We start from the raw sequence: 22,869 nt of genomic DNA on the forward strand, positions 1-22,869 counted from the left end.
GTTATATTTCAATTTTTAAAATTCTATTAACTCAACAGAAGATATAAAGTGGATTCTAACCCATTGAAATACTGAGAGATGTGGCCAACAACACTAGATTTCTGCTTTCCTTGATAAATGGGACGCTCGAGAGCCTGCGCCCCCACGTAGCAAGAGCGGGCTGAGGTGAGCAGGGTGTTTGTTGGGGTTTGGTTTGGAACCCATAAGAAAATGCTGCCCTCTGGGACTCCCAGCCTCCGTCAGAGAGAAGAGCTTTGCAAGTGATGGGTGGGTTAGAAAGGACCAAAGGGGTCCTGGTCATGCTGGGGTACAATTCTGTGTCTAACTTTACCATCTTGGTGACTTTGGGTGTTATTTAGTCTCTCTGAGCCTCAGTTTACCCAATGGTAAAGTGGGAAGAGTAACACCCGCATCCAAGGACTGTTTCGGGATTAGGACAAGACCATGGTTAGACAATGCACCCCTGGCCTGGTGGCTACGGATGCCTGAATCTGCCCCCTCCCCCAGCCCGCCTGGGGCTGCCCCCTGCTGCTGCTGGTGAATTCGAGGTGTGGCCACCGCATTGCCTTTGCTAATGTTGGGGTGGGAGATGGGAAACCCCATCTCTGGGGCCCCGGCAGTGCCCTCCTCCCTGGCCCACCCTGTGTACCGGTGCCCCGCTCGCTTGGACGGGCAGGTGTCTTCCTCTGGGTGGTCAGAGCCAGGTGCGCAGGCGAGCTGCGGACCACAGCGAACGCTGCCAGTCTGGCACTGGGCGCTCCGGGACAGGCGGGCACACGTTTTGCCTTGTGGGGCAGCGGGCGCCGGGACGTGCTGTCTTCACTCCCTGCTCCTGGCCTCGGGGCGGGGGGCATGGCTCTCTGGGACGCGGTGCTTCCCTGCACATCTCCTGGTGGGGTCTCTGCTGCCTCCCAGAGATCCCCACAGCAGGGAGGTGTGCGGGCTGCGGGACCTGCGCTCTCCTGGCTTCAGTAGCCCCATCTGGAAAGGGGATGTTAACCATACCTGGCTCATCCCTGGGACTCAAGAATCCTGGCTATGGTCGTGCATCTTATTGGGGCCATTATTTCAGGCCATGAGAAAGCACCGAGGGGGCCATTTGGGGTTGACTCTGGTGTAAAGGATGTGGTTTGAAACGGCCTCTTTGTCTCAGAACAATCTGTTTTGATTTATTCAACTGTGGGAATTTGAAAATGGCCCAAATGTTTTCCCTCTTGTTCTCTCTCTCCAGCAAGCCCATTTCCTCGTACTCACTCCCCTCCCCCACGCCGGGCATCCCCCTTGCTCACTCATCCACCCTCATACTTGTTCACGCTCATTTTTCACACCCAGTGAAAGGGCAGGTGGGACTTCAGATGGCCTGAACGTTTTCCCTGTACCTCAGAGGCTCCCACTTTCTCAACTGCATACACTCATTCTCACACCCACCTCTGTGTCCCTCTCTTGCTCTCCCTCACCCCCTCACCCCTGAACACTAGCAGAGCCACGAGGGCAGGAGACCTGGTTCTCGCTCTGTCTCTTTGACCAACTGGTTCCGTGGCTGTGCGATGTGGGCCAAGTCACTCAACCTCTCTGGGCCTTCGTTTCCTGCTTCCCAGCAGAGGCAGGGCTGCCAGTTTATGCTTAGATCATCATTTGCTCCTGCGTTATCTCCGATGCTCTAAGATAAGGTTCCTTCTGCATCTTAAATTCCCTGGCTGCGCCGCCGAGTGGACTCAGTCTCGTTCCACAGCCTGTGTGCTGACCTGAAATTACTCCGCGAGCCTTTTCCGGGTACTGAAGAGACATGGTTTTATTTTGAGCTAGGAATTAAGACCAGGGCAGGAGAAAATAGAAAGTTCAAGAGGATGATTCACTCTTGACTTAAGGGAGACATAATGTCGTGGCATCTCACTTGGACTCGTTCCTTTTACTTCCTCCAGATGTCCCAGGCAGAGGTGACTGGGGAGATGGGGGGACAGTGGTCCGTTTGGCACTGCTAATGGAGGAGGGGTGGTGGAATCAGGGCAGAGACCCTATGTTTCCTGCACTGAACCCACCAGGAGGATCCACTTCGTTCTGTGGCGCCCTGTCACCCTGCCCCCAGCCTCCATGGACAAAGAGAGCTAGAATTCACTGAGAATATACCACGTGGCATACACCGTCCTGCCGAATCCTTGCCACAGGCCTGCGGGTCAAACACAAATGTCATTCGCGTGTTAAGGATGGTGAAACTGGGGTGCGATGAGGCAGGTGTCACAGGCTGTGTTGATGGCAGAACTGGGTCTTGAGCTGGACAGTGGTCTGTGCTTGAGCTAACTGCTATGCCGAGTGGCCTGATGGTGTCCAGGTGGCGTGGAAAGACGAGATTTCAGGACAGAGTCTGAGTTTTAATCCTGCTCTCCTGCAAATTCATTCTCGTACCTTGGGCAAGTCCCCCACGCTCTCTGGGCCTCAGTCACCCATTCTAAAATGGAAGCGAGGGACCAGTTGGTCCCCAAATCCCCATTCAGCATGGTGTTCTATGGCTTTCTGGGGCAGGATTTTTCAGACGGTGATGAAGAGTCAGGGTGCTGTGCTTAAATCCTGCCTTAGGAGCTTGTGGCCTTAGGAAGGTTATCCGACTTTTCCAACGCCCAAGTTCTCTTGTCTGCACAATGGGGAGAAGATCAACACCTATCGCATGAGGTTGCTGTGAGGACGGAGGGGTGAGGCACCTGGGACGATGCCGGGGCCCCTGTTCATGCCAGCTCTTACTGTGGCTTTAGGATCTGTCTTGGCAGACCCTTTGGCTCGGGGGCTTGTTACCTGGCATGGACAGTCCCCCGTTCCGGAGTTGGAGGCATCTATTCCCAAGTGATGTCCATGGGTTGCCATGATGCCTCTGGAAGGCCTTGGGGTTTCTTGACCATGGTACCATCTTGGGCATTACAGATACTAAAGTGAGAAGGACCTGGGATGATGTAGTCTAGTGGCATTCAAGTTACTTATAGCCATAGAACTCAAAGAAAGTTCGACGTGGAGCCTCCGAGAGATCACTCAAAATGCAGCTGGCCCGTTGGAGCAGCCACAGGGCTGCTCCTTCCTCCCACCTCCTGTCTCCACTTTGATGGCTTCTGAGGCCCTGGGAAACCCCATTTTGAGAATCACAGGCCATTAGGTGGGAGATAATGAAACTGAGACCCCGAAAGGGGCAGTAACGCATCCAGGAATCAGAAGCAGGCACGTCTGCTCAATTATTTTCATTAGCGAGATCATCTTCTGTCTTTATAAGAGAGCTCGCCTGTGTTTCTTTTGTCCATACGTCTTAATTAATCACCTAGAGACGCGTCTTTCAATATTGACACTGACTAAACAGCTGACATTTCTGAATTATTCTGTCCCCTCCCTTCCTTATAAGCCATAGGTAAAGCCTGGACGGGTATTTATTGCTAAATCAAGGAAAATGGGGCTTTTTATTTGGAAGCCTTTGAAACACGGTATTTACCCAAATAACCCTGCCTGAGTTGGCAGGTGTTTGGAAACCTAGGGAAATGGGTTTGACCCAAATAAATGAAGAAAGAAAGAGTGACCAGCACGAATCCACGGATGTGGTGGTCTGTAGGGGTTCTCAGGAGTCCTATTTAAATGAAGCATCTCTCCCCGCTCCCCACATCCCCCCTTCTGCAGTCCCCTCCACCCCCAATTTGGTCTTCAGAGATTACATGGTATTCCTCCCTCAAAACCTAATTTCCGCGCAGACTTAGCCGCCGTGACCTGCCACGTGGAGAGCCTTAGTGAGAATCAATAGGCATGAGTTCCTGGTGTGGGCTTCACGCCTCCCGAATATAAAATACCCCGGAGGCGAAAGCCAGATGGATGCTGGCCAAACAGCCTGGAGCATCGGAGCTCGATGGGTCCCCCTGCCCATTTTTAAGGTGAGGCGGCATGGCCCAGGGAGGCGTGGTGACTTGCCCAAGGTCATGCGGTGACTTAGAGGCAGCGTCTATGGCCTGTAGGACTCCTGGAGGTCCTTTCCAACACTCTGAACCCTCTCTCGGCTGAAGCCTGGCTTCCCTTCGCTTTAGGATCTAGGTAATGAAGCCGTTCTGTAGGACCCGCGTGGGCGAAGAGAGGGGTGGAGGGACCCGTTCCGTAGCCTGTTCCAGTGCAGAAACTGGTTTAGCTAGAGGTGATGCTATCAGAGCAGATAGAGAGGGGTTGGCTTTCATTTGCCCAGGGCCCATCGTGCCCCCTTCGGGGTGATGGGAGGCCCAACGCGGCGAGGACCGGTTCCCCGGCGAGTGTGGGGGAGACACATGTGAATTCACTTCAAGGCTGGCGAGGCCTGCGCCTGGCTTCCCAGCGCGCTGTGAGCTCTGGGAGTGGGTGGGAACACGTCTTCTCCAGGCCCGACCCCGGCCGCCAGGCAGATGTGCTTATTTCTTCCTTTTCCCCTTGGGAGGCAGAAGTCTGGCAGGGTGGTCAACAGGCTGCCTGCGGTTTAGATCCTGCTCTGACTGCCTATGCCTGGGACCTGAGGTGAACTTCTGGAGTTTCCATCTCATCTGTAGAATGGGGTAGTTATCGTCCCCTTCTCCTAGGGTCGTGGGGAGGCCTGAGAAAGATAATCCGCATAAAGTGCTTAGAGCAATGCCCAGTAGACGGATGGACGGGATAGGCAAGCAGTTTGCATTAGCTGTTGACTGGGTCATTTTAAATGAGTGTGTGTGTCTCCATTTTAAACATGATGTTTAGTACTTTTTTTTTGATTACGAAACTTCACTGGCATACCTATGCCAACTACCAGAAGATACCCATGGGTAACATCTTGCTCTATGTCTTTCCAGTTTTTTCCCTGTGCAGTGTGTGTGTGATCGGGCATATTACTGCCAAAATATAATTTTCTTTTTTTTTTTTTTAAAGATTTTATTTATTTATTTGACAGAGATAGAGACAGCCAGCGAGAGAGGGAACACAGCAGGGGGAGTGGGAGAGGAAGAAGCAGGCTCATAGCGGAGGAGCCTGATGTGGGGCTCGATCCCCTAACGCCGGGATCACGCCCTGAGCTGAAGGCAGACGCTTAACGACTGCGCCACCCAGGCGCCCACAAAGTATAATTTTCTAAAAACTAGAAATCCTGTAAGATCTCATCCAAATCTGCAATGAACATGGGTCAAAGACTGATTTAACTCCCGAGGGAGGGAGCCGGCAGGACGGTGAAGCCGGCTCTCAGGAGAATTAGACAACCGGCAGTTATCTAAGCATTGGAGCAATAATACTGAACCAGGTGGCTTGATTGGATATAAAACTGGAGAGGGCCCTATAGGCGGATGAAATCACAACCTTTGGGGCAATTTTCTCTCCCAGACCAAAACAATCTACTCCAAGTTCACAAGTAACTTCACATGAGTCAAAGTTACATTCCTCTAGAATCCTGGACGGTGGGTAATTAAGGAATCCGTAGGTGGGCCCCCAAAACGATACTCCGTGATGATGTTGGAAAGACAGGCCTCTCCTCGCCTGGTTTCCAGCTTTTGCATCGTTTATGATCACAGTATCTGTATCTTTGTGCACCTTGCCTTCTGCTCCTAATACCACATCACATCTAGTTTCAGAGGGTTTTGAGGAAGGACAGGAATGCCCCCAAAGGGTGAGACCTGCTCTTACGCCCAGCTGGCAGAGGCCCCCTCCACCTCGGGGTCCCAGGACAGCTGCTCTTGCCCCCTCCTTCACCACATTTTCTTCGATTCATCCACATTTCTCTCTCTTTCTCTCTCCCTCGCCATCTAGACTGAATTTCTTGAGATCAGGGATTTGCTGAGTTTATGTCTTCCTGCTCCTTCTCCTCTAAGCCTTTGCTCTGTGGCACATGGTGATCCCTTGGGGATGCTTGCTGACTGAGCGAACGGGGATGGTAAAGGGCCTGGCCTGTGTCACTGAGGAGAGACAAATGTGCCCTTGGCACTCCTGTCGGGCTCGGCTGGGCCCTTCTGGAAGAACCCAGTGCCCAAGCAGTGTGTTTTCTCGGCCCTTATCCCTGCTTCTGTCAAATAATTGTGTTTAGAAGGCCTTCCACACGCAGTCCAGAAAACTCTTCTCGGTAGGACTCCCCTGACTTGAGTTCCTAGCTTTCTTTCCTAATCAAGATTTTCAAGGGGTAAAAAGTTCTTGGCCACCTCAAGCTGGGGAGGGAGAGGCAGGTCTGGGATTAATCTCCACACTATGAATTTTAAACTGCTCTTGTTCCACGTGTTGGGAAAACCCATCAAAATGCTAATGACTCTGCGGTCTTACCTCCCGCAGACCCTTCTCTGCATTAGAATATATTTACATGGACTTGAGCAAGGAGAAGAATTAAGAGACACGTGGGGTGCCCTTTTCCTGGATCCCACCGCAGGCAGGCAGGCAGGCAGGCAAGTAAGCGGGGGTGGAGGGCTATAAAGTCTGAATGACAAGCCCCAGAGCCCCAGGTTTCGGAGGGAAGCTGCTGTGGGTTGTGGGCTTGGCCCCTTCACTCAGCTCCAGTTACAAGTTCTCAGCTTTTGGCCTCCTTGCTAGCTGCAGGGTGGCCCGTTTGGAAACATCTCTATTACTGTCGTGTGGCTTTTTAAAACTGCTCCTCTCCGAGGCAGAAACCCTTGGACAGGCGCTCCTGGATGCATAAGACCGCAGGGAGGATCCACGTGGGATTCAAGGTCTGGAACACGTTGAGACACTCATGACTCCTAGCAAAGTCAACTTCAGCCTTAAGACATCTGCTGTTCTTGACCCGTGTGCTAGAAGCGCTGGGCTGTTGTTGCAATCTTTGGAAGCCCAGGTATCTTTGTGCAAGCAGCCAGTGGCTTGAGAAGCTCTAGATGCATGCTCCAGAGCACAGACACGATGGGGACAGCCCAGTGCAGGCTGGACTCAGCAAAGGGGCTCCAGGGACTTTGGGTGCAGGCAAAATCCTGGGCTCTGGTCCTCTCTTGGCCCGGTTTGGCTCTGTGACTGTAGACAAGTGGCTGGACCTCTCTGAGCATCGGCTCCTTCCTTTGCTAGGGATGGGAGGACCCTGGCCACTGGGTGGAAGAGTTAGAGAGCTCACATCTTTCCTTTTTTGTTTGTGTAGACGGCACAGTGGAATCAGTGGGGTGGGGGTGCCAGGCTCCACCGTCAGTGATAGGAGCCTTAAACCAGCAGGTTCCTCCAGGTCGCTGTGGCACCAAACACCCAGGTCCGGGATGCTGGGCACTCGCCCGGCCGATCTGCTGGGGACCCGTCATGAGAATGAGTGAGCCTTACTTGGCAGACGTGGTTGCTAGAATCATGTATGCTTTCTGTTTTCCTTTTTCCATGAGCAGTGCACCCATGTTTACTTATGTAAATCTGCTGTGTCTCTGGCTCCCTTTCCTCATCTGAGAAATGGGAAGAGTGTAGGAGGGAGAGCAAAGATCAAAAGGAAAAGAGAGCTCCAGGGGATGGACAGCCCTTGTCCTTGCCTCCTTCAGGTGATGAGAAGATGCTTCCAGGCAGGACAAAGAGGTGGCAAGTGCAGGGCTGTGCCCACTGGAGACAAGGGGGTCTCAGGCTCCCAGAGGCCACACGTTCTTCATGGTCAGGTGAGCCTTCTGGAGGTGTCTGTCTCCCGCAGGTGCTCCGGGGGAGGTCACGAGAGACCCTGGCTTGCCCGTCTTCGGGAACCCCCAGACATGATGGGAATGCAGGGACAGGGGAGATGATGATTACTAGTGACGGCTACACGGAGAAATAAGCAGCTTCTCGTGTTGATTTATGGGGTTGCATATGCCCTCTTCCCTGGCCCTACTACCCTCCGCAAGCTACCCAGAGCTCATGGGCTCAGATGGACTCAGATTCCTTACCGGCGGGGTCCAGAGATTTTGCTAGAGGGGCCAGCGCCTTATGCGCGGTGCCCAGTTCCAATCAGGGAGTGGCCCTCTATACCCAAGCCAAAAAAAAGAAAAAAAGAAAAAATATCCCAGTTTTTCTGAGGATGTCAGGGTTCCCACCTCAGCCCCACTGTGACCCTGGGGCACACGTAGCAGGCCCATTCTGGGACTCATTATGGAAACAGAGGGTGGTGGGGCTGAATGACAGGGCAGGCAGCGCAGAGAAGCGCTCTCCCTCCCGCAGCGAGTCAAGGGCAGGTGGAGAGGAAGCAGAGACCAAGGCAAAGCGGGCTAGGGCAGGCGGCTGCAGTAAGGGCTGCGGGCTGTGGGGGGTGGGGGTGGGGTGAGGATCGTTGTTGAGTCACCGAACCCAGCAGGAACTCATCCCCAAACGTGTCTTGGCTCCTCTTCCTCTCCCTACCCCCACATCACCCCCCTGCATTGCCAATTTAAAATACAGCAACACAAAGCCCAGGCTTTGCTTTGGGGCCATAAACTGCAGCACTTTTATCTGTCAACATGCCATGCATCTGGCTGGCAGTGGCCCAGGCTGGCATCGTGGGGGGAGAGGGGCCAAGGCTGAGCTGGCCTCCGGGCTTCTTGGGGCACATGACCGTCTCTGTGGTCAGGGGGCTCAGAAGGATGGCTGTTCCACCTAGGAGCCAGGGAGAGATGTAGGGTGGCTAACATGGGTGGGGGGCAGACAGAGAGAGGCTGAGAGGGGCAGAGGTGGGGGAAGGAGTGGAGAGAGAGAGAGAGAGAGAGCAAGCAAGTGAGGGGAGCGTAAAGCACAGGAGAGAGGCATTGCTGGCAGGAGCTAGCCAGTAAAAGACTTACCATTGGGCTGATCACCTCCCTCCCTCCCTCCCTTCTGTCCTTGCTGCCTCTTCCAGGAAGACGTCCTTTCACCTCCCCTAAACTCCTACCGACTTGCGGTTCTAGGACACCAACCGTAAATCAGTGATCTTCCACATCACCTGGGAGTGTAATGTATAAAATATGAGCAAGTCTGGCTGCCATGAGCTAAGCGTTACGGTGTGTATGACACATAAACTCCATCTGTTCTTCGTGCGGACCCCCGAGGGAGAGAGGGAAGGGTCTGGAGAGTATCACTTGGAACCACTGATCATGGCCACTACCCCTTTCCCAGAAAGTGGCAGCAGACTCTGTTTTATGTAATTCCCGTGTTCTCTATTGATCAAACACCTGCTAGTGCCGGGCCCCGTGGGAATCACGCACAGCCCGTTAGCTCTGCTGACCCCCAGCTCAGGCCAGTGGGGGAGGACTGTGATTGTCTACGCTTTGCAGGTGAATAACCTGAGGGTTAGAGGGATAAAGAACTTTGCCAAGGTCACCTGTGGCCTTGGCATCGCTGATATTCAAACCCAGGCCTGTGGGCCATGAAAGCCTGGTCTGTGGCCCACCCTTCAGTGCTGAGGGCTCCCCACCTGCAGCCTGCCCTGCCCCACGCTGCAGACAGACAGCAGGCTCTAGAGGCACTTTGTTCTCCCAGAAGTCCTCTCACAGGTAACCATCCAAAGGGTGCCCTGCTGTCCTTGTCGCCCGGCCCTTTGGCCATTTTAGGGTCCCCCAAATGGCATTTTTGCAAGGGAGGATGCCACCCCCATCAGCAGCCATCCATCCGCTCCAGACCACACAGTTGGCCTCCCGCAAACCTGTCCAGCGGCTGGCAAACCGCCTGCTCCACAGGCTGGGGCTGGACTCAGACACAGGGAAACTTCGATCTCCTTGTAGCACTGGTCTGCACCGCCAGGATCAAGACCAAGGCAAGACGTAACTCTGACCCCTCCTTCCTGAGGCCTCATCTTGTGGGTCCACAGCTAGGGCAGTGAGGTGAGATGGGCAGAGCGGGGGGCTGCCGATGTTCGAGCGAGTGGTCTCTGCACAGATCCATAAACTCTAGAGGGAGAAAGCAAGGCCCTGCCCGTAGCTGCCGGAGGCTCAGCCCTCCAGGGTCCAGAGAAAATTATACAAGTGGTTGAGTCATTTATTCCTTCTCTCCTCCTGTTAACCTAGTTCCGTCTTCCCGCTGTTCATTTCACCCGTCCTTTTATAGATGCGTTCCCCTTCCACCTGGCCGTGTATCCATCCCTGATTCCTCCGTCCCTGCTATTATCCATCCCTCCATGCGTGTGTCCATCCGTCCATCCATCCATCCATCCATCCATCCATCCCTGCTATTCATCCATTCCTGCAACTAACTATGACCCATTTCCTCCCTCCCACCATTCAAGCTCTTTTATAGATCCGTTCTCTCCTCCTCCATCCATCCATCAATCCTAGCAGCTATCCATCCATCCAGCTTTATTTGCTGAGTCAGGAACTGGGACCTCAGAGGCAGTAAGGACCATCCCTATCCTTGAGGAACTCATAGTCTGGTAGAGGAGAGAAATCGTATGATGCTGACTTGACTACCTACACACACACATTGTTATTGGAGCCCAGAGAACAGTGACTAATCATTGCCTGTGGAGCCCTGGGGAGGTTTCTCAGAGGAGATACTGAAGGAAGGTTTTGAAGGATGAGTAGGAGTTGGCCAGGTGTTTTGGAGAGTGGAAGGGGAGGCAGAGTTCAGGGTTGGGAAAGGAAGAAGGGACTGCCAGGCGAAGTGAGCAGCAGTGAGGTTGGGCCGAGCATGCCGGTGGGGCATGTGGGTCCCAGTGAGTTCAGTTTGACTGTGGGGTCTGTGCGTATTGTGGGGACCCGAAGGGCCTGGAAAGGACAAGTGGGGCTCAGATGATCAAAGGCCTGTGTATAGGCAAAGGGAAGCCAGGGGACCCACTGAAGCAAGAGAGAGACACCTCTGTGGGCTCAGTCTGACAGCAAACGAGAGGGCGGTTTGGAGGGAACAAGGCCGCAGGCTAGTGGACCAGCCAGGAACCCGTTTGCAGCAAGCCGACGGGCAACGGTCAGGCTCAGCCCAGGCAGGGACAGGCAGGGGCCGCGAAGGAGGAGGGTCACGGGTGACTTGGGAGAAACAAGGGCTGGGAAACCAGAGAGGAGTCTGGGATGTGGGCGCGTCACGCGGGGTGCTGAGTTCGTGAAGGCTCAGGAGGCTGTGTCCTCGTGGCGCATTTACCAGTGTGTACGTGGGGTCCGTTTCGGTTTAAAACTAGAGCGGGAAACATCTACCTAGAGATTCGAGCCCCTCGGCTGGGTCTCATCCAGGACACTGAAGTACCTCTCAGGATTTGTCTTACACACCGAGGGCTGGTTTCCCACACACACAGCAGCTTTGCTTTGCTCGGAAGGAAGAAGATAAAAGTTTTGAGCTAGACCTTAGACAACAGGAGAACTTGGCTACTAGGCATCCCGTGTCCTGCCCTTGATCGAGTGCCTCCTTTATTTCGTGGATTTCAAGGCACCCTTTGTTTTATTTTTTCTATGTTAAGGTCTCCGAAACCAGGACATGTCATGCACGAAGGGCCGTGTCGTAATTAACTAAGCGAGGCGATCAAATAACGGTGTTGTTACAACCCGAGGAATCTTTTTTTTTTTTTTAAGATTTTTTATTTATTTATTCTACAGAGATAGAGACAGCCAGCGAGAGAGGGAACACAGCAGGGGGAGTGGAAGAGGAAGAAGCAGGCTCCTAGCGGAGGAGCCTGATGTGGGGCTCGATCCCATAACGCCGGGATCACGCCCTGAGCCGAAGGCAGACGCTTAACCGCTGTGCCACCCAGGCGCCCCCAACCCGAGGAATCTTAATTCAAGAAACAGGGCTGTGTGTGCCGGGCTCTCCGGGGTCCTGTCTGTCCATTTTTCACGTGATCCTCACAACATCGTAGGAACTATCAGCCGTGGTTAGCGGTTTCCCAGATGAGGCGTTGAGGCCTGAAGCAGGGAGGTCACATGCTCACGGAGCCAGAGCTCGTCAGAGGTGGACTCAGGATCTCAGGGCATCTTTGTTCAAGGCAAGAGCGAGCCTGGGGCTGGGAGGGTGGCGGCTTTCCCTTCCCATAGCCGGGGACGACCGGGTCCATGGTGAGCACCGTCTCCCAGCCCATCGTCTTCTGATGCAGCCTCTTGTTACGCAGGCCTTTCCCCCTCTTGGCCCAAAACCCTGGGATTCTTTTCCCGCTCCCAGGACGGCTCCCGCTCTGACATCTGTGGTGACCCCCCTCTCGTCCTCCTCAGAGAGGAGAGGGATGGAATGAGATCTCCGGGGAAGGGGGAAGAAATTCTGAGCCCAGCTGGTTTCCCTCACATAATGCAGGTTTGCTTAAATGGGAATTCGGATTAGTGCTGGGTTTTGCCTTTCCTGGCAGACTGGTAATAAACTAATCTCCTCTCCGGCTGCAGCAAGGCAGAATTCCATCGAAGACGGGAGACAGCTTCGGGCTCAGGAGTGCAAAGCCTGGAAAGTAATTTTCTTATTGACAGGCCCGGCCCACGCTGCCTGACATGCAGCCTGCAGCTCCTTCCCGACGTGGCGGCAGCCTTTAATTTTGTTAACGTGTGACATTCACCCAGGCTGCGTGGCTGATGGGCACGCTTGACATTAATACGTGTTCCTCGTGGTCCCCAGAGCTCATAAAAGCTCATTATCAGTTCCGAGCCCGTAAATGTAGTTCCCGGCTCAGGTGGGCCCGAGTTCCTCAGACACGTCCCCAGGCAGTGGAGCAGTGGCCGTCTTGTGGGAGCCAAGATACAAATGCCTCCCTTTGTCTGGGGGACTCGGCCTTCCCGGCTCCTGGAAGGTGACCAGAAAGACAACTCGGCAGGCAGAAGAGCTCTGGGTGCAAATTTACACCCAAGAAAAGGAGGCTCCTTCTGTCCTGCTGTTTCGGGGAGTAATTGATCCAGTATTTGGGGAAAGTGGTTTGTCAGAAGCTATTCAAATGTGGAATGTGCAGAACCCCTGCCCCGCCGTCCCACTTCCAGGCATCCGGGCTGTGGACTTGCTAGAACATTCCCACACGGCAATGTAACTGGGAAGGGGATGGTGACAACAAGGTTGTAACGGCTAGGAGTGGAGATACCCCGCATATTGAAGGTGGGAGAGAAATAAATGATGGTCCACACCTATGAGGAGGCAGAAGACCCAGGAAGATCTGTAGTTTTTCAGATCCATGGGCAGACATGAGAGCAGCTGCTAGCTGGGGGTGCAGAACGTGTGTGGTAAGATTGCATTTGTGTAAAGAGACACACCAGCTCCATGGGGGCCCACGCAGTCACGTGCTCTCACACACATGCACACACACACACACGTAAGGGGTTACACAGCATAAAGCCTAGAGGGTCGTGTTACAAAGATTTTGCAATGGTTCTGTTAAATACGGTGGACGGATGAGGAAGAACGTTCACTTTTGTAGCTGCGATCAGTTGTATACGTATACCCCCGTCTCCCTACCGACAGGTGCCTGTCTTTGTCTACAGATGGATATGGACATGTGTACGTATATAAATCATGAATTCCTTTGATCGTAACCTTCGTCTGCTGCATGAGACGTGAGGTTCCCTGGGTCTACTCTGCCTGGGTAGACTTTGGAGGCAAAGATAGCCAACTGGGGTCACGTCCTCTGGCCAAGCCCTGTTCCCCATCGGTTGGCAGGGAGTCCTGAGAAGTTACGCGCAATGTGCACTGAGCTAGGATCCGTAGAGCAGACCTAGAGCTCACTGCTCTCGTGGCCGCGTCTCTCCCCCTGTGGACGTGGTACTGATGCCAGGTTCGACCTGTCACGGATCTGACTTCTGGTCCCGGATCTGCCCCATTTCAGCATTACCGCCTTGGGCAAGTAGACAACGTGAAACTTGACCAGGGCTCTACTGTGCGGCCGGTCCTGGGGGGCAGGAGTCTGGGAGATTTGGGGGTCAGGGGACTTGGCTGTCCCATCTGCACTGGCAGCTTTGCTCTTTTGTTCCTCAGCTGTGCATGTGAACAAGCCAGTCCCCCAGGACTGGCCTCAGCCGTGGCTGGCAGGTATGTGGCCTGGACGTGGCGAATTTGATCCTTCTCCTGTGACCTGGGGGCTCTCCGTCAAACTGACAGAGAGGAAGTGGGGGAGAGGCCGGACTTCTGGGCCCTGCACTCTGGGGCTGAGTTGTTTTTTTCACTACCGTAGACCTATCCTCTTATTATTTATCTCTTCATGGATACCAGATCTGGAAAGTGTTGGTCTGCCCCCAAAGCCTGCATTCATTAAGCAATGATTAATTCTCCTTCACATTTTCACAATTACTCAGAAGGCCTTTTTTCCGCCTGAGGAGAAAGGAGTTTCGGTGACGAGTTGGTAATGTTCTCGCCAGAAGCAAAGCAATGTGATGTGATGTTGTGATTAGCGGGCGTGATGTCATCACGTGCGCACTGTACAGGCTTCTGGGCTGATTTTGGAAGACTGAAAACGTGCCAATCCGCAGGCTCTGGGGACGCCATCCTGGAAGCCTCCGAGGGGCTGGGTGCTTAGTTCTGGCTTTCTGGCCACGGCTGCCCTGTCTGGCTTCTGCGCCTGCAGAGCCGGAAGGAGAGAGCAGGAACCAGGGGGCGGGCGCGCACCTGAACTGAGGTGGCCCCCAGCAGCCACAGGCCCCACTAGCTGTTGCCTTTTTAAAATTTATGTCTCTCTCTTCTCCTTCTAGAGTTTACCTGAAGCCATCAGAAGACACCTCAAGAGAATCCTCACTCTCCTGGAAGGAACGGACGCCAGTTGAAAGAGGTATGATCTGGCCACATGGCAACGTGGCGGCATCTTATTCAAATAAGAGTCTGATCTTCTCTCCTCTTCTCTTTCTACTCAACAAACCCTCCATTGCCAAATGAGAGAGCTGTCAGCTGGGCAGGGCAAGCAAAGGGCGGCTTCCCTCTTTTCCCCACCTCAGACATTTGTTCAGGGTTGGCAAGCACAGCTGAGGCATGAGGAGAGAGAGGCTGGAGCCAAGGTGGGGTCTCACTGGGGCTGGCGGCTGCCCCATGAGCGGGCTGCCCATCATGGTTGCTCGTCAGGGTCAGTCCAGGAAGTGAGGGTTGAAGCATGCAGGCAGTGAGCCCTCCAAGGGAGGTTTGCTTTTTGGGTTCTGGAAGCTTCTTGGGCTGCCTGCAATTCCAGGACTGGTGATGGGCTGTGTGGCCTCATGGAAGATTTCCGAATGAAGAGCCAGGACATCTGTCCTCTGGCCCAGTCTGTACCACCATTGTGCTTCAAGAGTCCTTAGAAGCCATTTCTCTCATGGGGCCTCGTTTTCTCATCGGTAGAATGGGCAGTAGTGACTTGAATCTCAGTCCCAGGCCTCATGGCCTCCGTTTCTGAGGTTCCCAGCCCCGGGCTGAACCAGAGGAAGTGATGGGTGTGGTGAGGCAGCAGGGAAGCAGGGAGGGGGTCGAGGCTTGGGAAAGGCTGTGGAGAGGAGGGGCATTTGGAAACTCAGGAGATTTGACTGCCAGTCTTGGCCAAAGGATGCCTCAGACCCTTGGTGGAAAGACCCCAGAGTCTGAGGTGTAGATGGACTGAGTTTGAGGCCTGGCTGACGGGAAGCATCAGATCAACCAACACTGACTAAGGGCTTTTGTATGCCAGGCGCTGTGCTAGGCACAAGCCCCGCACCGTCCATTCAGTCCTCTTAACAGCCCTGTGGTCTTGGCACTAAAATCACGTCCATCTTAGAGAGGAGAGAACCAGTCCTCAGAGATGTTACGTAACTTGCTCAAGGTCACACAGCAGCGAGTGAGATACGGTGGAGATTTGAAGCCCTGTCTAAACAACCCTACAATTCTCGTGTATTTTCCTTTGAGTGACTGTGACTTGAATCTTAAGGTTAACATCCTTTAAGCCAGAGTCACCTCGTGAAATCACATTGCTTGATAGGACTTAAAAATGATTTGTTTCCTTATCCTAGACTTTGGGCTCATCGTGACATCTCTGCAGGTGTTGGTTTTCTGACCTCTAAAGTGGGAGCATAACACTAGCCATGGGGTTGTCTTGGGGAGAAAAGGAGATGAAGGAGGTACAGATCCTTCCCCCCAGCCCGCCTTCCCACCCCAAGACTGCTGCTCTGAGGGTCGATGGCGCGTGCGCACTGTGGGGTGCTGCGCCCAGCCGGGTGATGCCATCTACGGTTCCAGCTGCCTCTGGGCCACTTTACCAGCCACCGATCTGATACCTCCCCGGCCTCTGGGCTCATCCTTTCACTTTTGGAGTGTGCGGCGGGCGGCCAGGAGGTGTCAGGCCGGAATCCGAGGCACGGTGGCTGGCTCCCAGAGGCAGATAACGCAAGGCCAGGCGGGGCCCCGGGGAGACAGCGGCGGAGGAGCGTGAGGCCCATGTGTCGTGCAGCTCACCCCGCCCTGCCGGCTGCCCGGGCGGGAGTCTCAACCGTCAGCCTCCTGGCGGCCCGCCCGGCTCCCCACAGGAAGCCGCTGCCTATCGCAGCGCCAGGATCCCACACGCTTTTCTTAATCAGGAGAAGGCGCTGAAGCGAGCCAGGAAAAGCTTCATGTCCCCAGGACTTTTCTGCCACGGATGTGTCTCCATCAGGCGAAGCCACGGGCCTCGGTGCGCGAGAGGCAGGAATCTCTTTAAGTACAGAGAAAAGCAGCAAGGGTGCTTTTGTTCTCGGTTTACCTCCAGGAAGGTGGCAGGGGAGCAAAGCGATTTGGCCTCGCCCCCCTGGTTAGCTAGGAAATACATCGGTGTAGAGTCACGGGGAAAACACAGGACCAGCAGCGGGAGGCAGGCAGCGTGTGCCGTCGTGGGAAATGTCTGCTGGGCTTGGGGGCCCGACTGGCGGACTCTGCTCTTCGGTAGCTGTTTGACTCCGGGGGAGTGATTTGGTGTCCAGAGTCTCAGTTTTCTCATCTACCAAATGGGCAGATGGCATGCACCTCGCTGGGTGGCTGTGAGGGGGAGGAACACGCCAGCAGGACCCTCCTGCTTGCTTTGAATGACAGAAGCCCCCGGGATAATGTGGCCTCCCAAGGTGACCCCCTTGAAGAGTCTTGGGCTCTTGGGATGGATGAGCTGGGTGTTTGTGACCAAACAGGGAGGTTACCGTGGAGACACATACCTCTTTCCGCATGTGGTCTAAAAAAGGGCTGAGAGCGGGGCCTGGGTTGTGTCAGCTCTCTGTTCTGACACCCTGGGGTGTGGGGCCACCTTGGGTGTGAACGGCTTTTCCTGAGCTTTATCCCATGGTTTGCGCTTCAGTCCCGACGACATTTACTGGATCCTTTCTGTAGATAACCGCTGCTCCTCCTCACACCCCAAGAGGCAGGCGTTAATAAGCTCTTTATAGGTGAGGATAGCTGGGATTCAGCAAAGTGGTAAATTATTCCAGGTTTCATGTCCAAAAAGCAGTCAGACTGGGACCTAAACACAGGGCTCCTGTCCCAAGGGCAGTGTGTTGGCCACAGCACCCCACAGCACCCACAGGGCCCATGTGGCAGGCACCCTTCTACACCCACGAGGTCTACAGCCACACCCCACAGTGGCCCGGTGGCTTCCCGTGTTGCCGATGACAGCACCCGTACAACCTTTGCGATGCCCCAGAGCACCCACAGAGGTACCCGCAGGATCCACGAGGCCCCCTGCAGGACTCACAGCATCACCCCGTGACACTCATGGTGACCCTCCTTCTGCGTTCTCCACCCAGCTTTGCACGGAATTCAGAGCTCAGGGGGAAAGAGAAGTCCCCTGATGTTTTCAGTCTCCCAGCCAGTGCTCTGTAGCAGGCTGAGTGAGACAGTGAAGGCAGGTTCTAGGAAGCGTGGGGATCTTTCTCCTCCTGAAATCTGACAGCAGGAAGCAGGTGGTGGGGAGGGGATGACAGAAGCCTGGCTGCCCCAAGAGAACCTATCCCCGGGTTCCAGTTTATCTACTTTTTCTTTTGTTGTTCGCGCTTTGGGTGTCATACCCACAAATCCATCGCCAAATCCAAATCATAAAGATTTATCCCTTAGTTTTCTTCTAGGAGTTTTATGGTTTCCGTGCTTATATGTAGGTCACTGATCCATTTTGAGTTAATTTTTGTATATGGTGTGAGGTAGGGGCCCAACTTCATTCTTTGGCATGTGGTTATCCAGTTCTCCCAACACCACTTGTTGAAAGGTCTATTCTTTTCCCATTGAATAGTCTTGGCACTCTTATTGAAAATCAGTAAATGTATAGGTTTGTTTCTGGATTCTTAGTTCTAATCCATTGGTCTTTGTGTCTATCCTTAAGCCTATACCATGCTGTTTTGATTACTATAACTTTATGTGTAATTTAGAGGAGCCCTACTATATTTTAAAGCTCCCTGGTGATTCTAATGTACCACCTAATGTCCCTGGATTTTACGAGGAAGATGAAGGCAGTTGGGAGGCTTCCAGAATGATCTAGGGGAATGCAGCATGGAGAGAATGCAGCCCTGAAGTAAAGCCATGGTTATCGGGGTAAAGAGATCACGATGGAATTGAGAGAAGTTAGGGAGAGGTTCTGATCCTCCCGCATCCTGGGAAGGCCTTGGAGATGCCAAAGGTGAGAATGGAAGCCGGTGTTCCAGCTGAGCTCGATTAACCTCCTGCCTCCCCTCCGCGCCCCCCCCCCCCCCGTATGATTTGGAGGAAGACGCGGGTCCTCGTCACCAGCTCTGCTCCACTGCGTCACCTTGGGCAGGTTGCTTGACCTCTCTAAGCCCCTCATTGCCTCTGTGAGGTAGGTCAGTACTCTCTGCTGCTTGTGCAGAGGGGTGAGCGAGGGTCAACAGGTCAGCTCCGCAAAGGCTGGGAGGGGCTTAAAGGCAACCGAACGCTTGGCAAAGTCTCCACCGCACAGGACCGGCCGCGTGGTTGTCAGTTTCCTGTCCACCTGTCTCTGCGGACTTGGGGCGCATGGCCTCCCTTGCAGTCTGTGCTGCCTTGGGCTGCCCTGGGTGGGCTGTGACAGGTTAAAGTGTCTTATTCTGCTGAGTTGAAATGTATTTCCTTGTACCCTCCGTCCGCTCGCCCCAGATCTGCTTTGGGGGCCTGCAGAGAAGAAGCATCACCTGCTTCCCTCCGGGCTGCTATCCGGCATCCCCACTTCACACACTTCACCCTTTGCTGCTGAAAGGTCATCGCTACCTCTACCTCCCTCCGAGGACGCAGTTTCAGTGCACTCCTGACTTCCTGTTCTCTTGACCCTCCTCTGGGGGGGCTCTAGCCTGAATTGGACACTTCCGTAGTTCAGCCCTCAGAGCCAAGGCCGGAGCTCCGGCTGTGTTCTGACTCCAGCCAAGGTGGGTGGGACTAGCACCTCCCTCGGTCCAGACCTTTTACTTCTATTCATGCAGCCACGGTGGCATCGGGGCCAATGACTCCCGCATCCTGGTTGGAGTAAAGCTCCCATCTTTCTCTTGGCCAGGTAGAAAAGGGATTCACTCTTGCTATGGACATCATTTTCCATCTAGTGTTTGTAAATCAGGGGGCAGTTTCACTCAGGAGGGAGAGCACAGCTTCGGCACTGGAGGAATGTCGGGGCTCTCTCTCATTTAGCTACTTGGGCAAAAGAACTCCGTTTACTCTCCTGTTATATGAAGACAGTCATTGCAATTACAGGCTTCATGGTCGAGATTCAATGAGATGATGACTATCAGGTGTGTAGCCCACCACCGGGGAAGGAGGCAACATTCCAGAAAGGGTGGGTATCATTAGCTGTACCATCGGAACCCCACCATTCATTTTTCCGCAATTCTGACAGATGGGGTGCCAGCCCTGAGTTTCAGCCCAGGATGGGGCACCAGCCCCCGGGCCTCCTCTCCCTCCTGGCTTCCCCATCGCTCTCTGGCTGGGACACGTGTGTGAGGGGACAGGATGACAGGTTCTCACCACCCCAGTTTCCTGCTCACTCAGCCCAACGTCTGCCAGAACTTTCTGGCCTCAGGCCAGCCCTGTATGCATATGTAACTCGTGAGAGCAACCTGGTCTTTTTCTGCCCTCTTGGATACTTTCCATCCCAAACCTTTTCCTTCCTTTCTTTTTCAAGTGTTTTAAATTTACACAAGAAAGTTCATCCTAGGGCCGGACACAACCTTGTCCCTGGTAGGAGACAAAATCAGTGGAGATTTCCCCGGGAGATGCTCTGTTTCCCTGACACGGGTGGCTATGAGGGCGAGGCCAGACAGACCCCTTCCTTCTGTGGAGTGACGACTCCTTGACATCATGGAGAGGGACTAATAAGTCTTCATTTCCCTCATCTAAAGATGGAGCAAATCATTTCTTTCTGGCTCCTGCTGCAAGACTGAGAACATGCCCTTAAGAGGCTTTCTTCTTCTTATTTTTTTGGTAACGACCTCTAGTCACATTGTGACTCACAGCTGAAGCCAAATGGCCAGGTGTGGCAAAGAAGGAGGAAGTAGGAACACCGTTATCACATGCATGTCAGCAACAGAGAGGGAAAGTGACTTGCTCAAGGTCACACAGCTATTGGGTATGTCAGAGCTGGGTCTAGCCTGTCGTTCTTCTCACCCGGTCTGGCGATCATTCTGCTGTGCCCAGCTGCCTCTTTCATTAGTTAAGAGTGTGAAATAATATATTGTCATTAACAGCCTAAAAATAAAGGGCAAAGCCCAAACCAGCCGGCAGTGCTGTTCTGTTCGCTGGGGTGCTTTAATTATCTGTCCAGAGCTGCTGATGCGGGAAGACATGAGTGACGTCATTCCCTGGGACTTGGGGGTCGCCAAGGGGTCTCCCTCCCCGGGGCATGGGCAGGGTTATGTTAGGCTAGAAAGGCACTATGGGCTGGAGGAAGGAGATTGAGCTCTGGACCCTGAAGCCTTTTTTTTTTTTTTGAGACTTTATGTTCTAGAACATTCGAGGTTCCCAGCAAACTTGCGGGCAAATGCAGGGGGTTCTCATAGTGTCCCTATCTTCAGTCACCTGCAGACTCCCCACTAGGGACAACCCACAGCACCGCGGTGCCTGTGTTACCCCAGTGAGGCCGCGCTGACACACTGGTATCCCCCGAGGCCCGTGGGTCGCGCTCTGCTTCACGGCTGGTGGCGGGCCTTCATTCCGCGGGTTTGGACAAATGTATCGTGACAGGTAGCCACCACGACCGTGTCCTGCAGGATAGTTTCCCTGCCCTAGAAATCCTCGGTGCTCTGCCAGTCCGTCCCTCCTTCCCCACTAAGCTGCTGATCTTACTGTCTCCATAGTTTCGCGTTTTCCAGAACGCCCTGTAGTTGGAATCCTACAGTGTGCAGCCTTTTCAGAATGGCTTTCTTTCACTTAGAAATAAGCATTTAAGGGGCTCCTGGATGGCTCAGTCAGTGAAGTGTCTGACCCTTGATTTTGGCCCAGGTCACGATCTCAGGGTCCTGAGATGGGGTCCCCCGTCCAGCTCCGTGCTCAGAGGGGAGTCTGCTTGAGGATTCTCTCCCACTCCCTCTGCCCCTCTGCACTTCTGGGGGTTACTCGCTTGTGTGCACGCTCTCTCTCTCTCTCTCAAATACATAAATAAATGAAAAAAAAAAAAGAAATATGCCTTTAAGCTCCCTCCATGTCGTCTCATGACTCAATTGCTCATTTTCCCCCCATTTTTTTTATTTTGGTAAAATATACATAACATAAAATTTACTGCTTTGGGGCGCCTGGGTAGCACAGTCGTTAAGCGTCTGCCTTCGGCTCAGGGCGTGATCCCGGTGTTCCGGGATGGAGTCCCACAAGGGGCTCCTCCGCTGGGAGCCTGCTTCTTCCTCTCCCACTCCCCTGCTGTGTTCCCTCTCTCTGGCTGTCCCTCTGTCACATAAATAAATAAAATCTTAAAAAAAATTTACTGCGGGGCTCCTGGGTGGCACAGCGGTTAAGTGTCTGCCTTCGGCTCAGGGCATGATCCCGGCGTTATGGGATCGAGCCCCACATCAGGCTTCTCCGCTATGAGCCTGCTTCTTCCTCTCCCACTCCCCCTGCTTGTGTTCCCTCTCTCACTGGCTGTCTCTATCTCTGTCAAATAAATAAATAAATAAAATCTTTAAAAAAAAATTTACTGCTTTAACCATTTATAAGTGTACAGTTGAGTGGTATTAAATACACTCACATTGTTGTGCGGCCCTCCCCACCATCCATCCCCTTAGCTCTTTTCATCTTGTAAAACTGAAACTCTATACTCGCTAAATACTCATTCCCTATTTGAATCCCTTTCCTCCCAGCCCCTGGCAACCCCCCTTCTTCTTCCTGTCTCTATGATTTTGACTACTCTGAGGACCTTATATAAATGGAATCATACAGTATTTGTGTTTTGGGGTTATTTTGTGTGTCTGTGTGTGGGGGTGGGTGTATGTATGTATGTGCGTGTGTGGGTGTCACTGGCTTATTTCACTTTGTATAATGTCCTCAGTGGTCATCTGTGCTGTAGCAGGTGTCGGAATTTTCTTTACACGCTGACTATTTTGATATCTAGATGGACCACAGTGTATTTATTCGTTCACCTACTGAAGGACATCTTGGTTGCTTCTAAGTTTTGGCAGTGAGGAATAAAGCCGCCCTAAACATCTGTATGTAGGTTTTGGTCCGCAGGTTTCTTTTCTTTGTCTGGATTTGGTATTGGGTTATGGCTGGCTTCAGAGCTTGAGTTAGAATGCATTCCCTCTGCTTGTCTCTTCTGGAAGAGATTTTTGAGAGTTGGGACACACTCTTCCTTATATGTGTGGTAGAATTCACCAGTGAATCTGGCCTGTGTCCTGTTTTGAAAGGTTATTCATTATTGATTCAATTTATTTAATAGATACAGGCCTATTAAGGTTGTCTGTTCTTGCATGAGTTTGTGTCTTCCAGGACTTGGTCTATTTCATCTAAGTTATCAAATTTGTGGATCAAAATTAGTAATTGTATTCTTTTCTTATCCTTCTAATGTTCGTGGGAACTACAGCGATGGCCCCTCTTTCATTTTTGATATTAGTGATTTGTGTCTTCTCTCTTCTTTTTCTTAGTCAGCCTGGCTATAAAGGCTTGTCGATTTCATCAATCTTCTCAAAGAACCAGCTCTTGGCTTTGTTGATTTTCTCTATTGATCTCCTCTTCTATGGAGCCCATATTTTGATTGTGGATCTA

At 53.0% G+C, this 22,869-nt stretch overlaps 1 protein-coding gene across 3 annotated transcripts in view; it reads left to right on the forward strand.

The window, feature by feature from the left end:
• Positions 1-22,869, forward strand: part of TSPAN18 (tetraspanin 18) — a 179,828-nt gene that overhangs the window by 16,776 nt on the left and 140,183 nt on the right. For all 3 annotated transcript variants that reach the window (XM_045808766.2, XM_087854766.1, XM_087854765.1), the window contains exon 2: positions 14,451-14,527. The gene's annotated coding sequence lies outside the window, so the exon portion shown is untranslated. The remainder of the gene's footprint in view (positions 1-14,450; positions 14,528-22,869) is intronic.

This window comes from Ursus americanus, chromosome 24 (genome assembly GCF_024610735.1).
Source record: "Ursus americanus isolate L20-20 chromosome 24, mUrsAme1.1.p, whole genome shotgun sequence".
NCBI lineage: Eukaryota > Metazoa > Chordata > Mammalia > Carnivora > Ursidae > Ursus > Ursus americanus.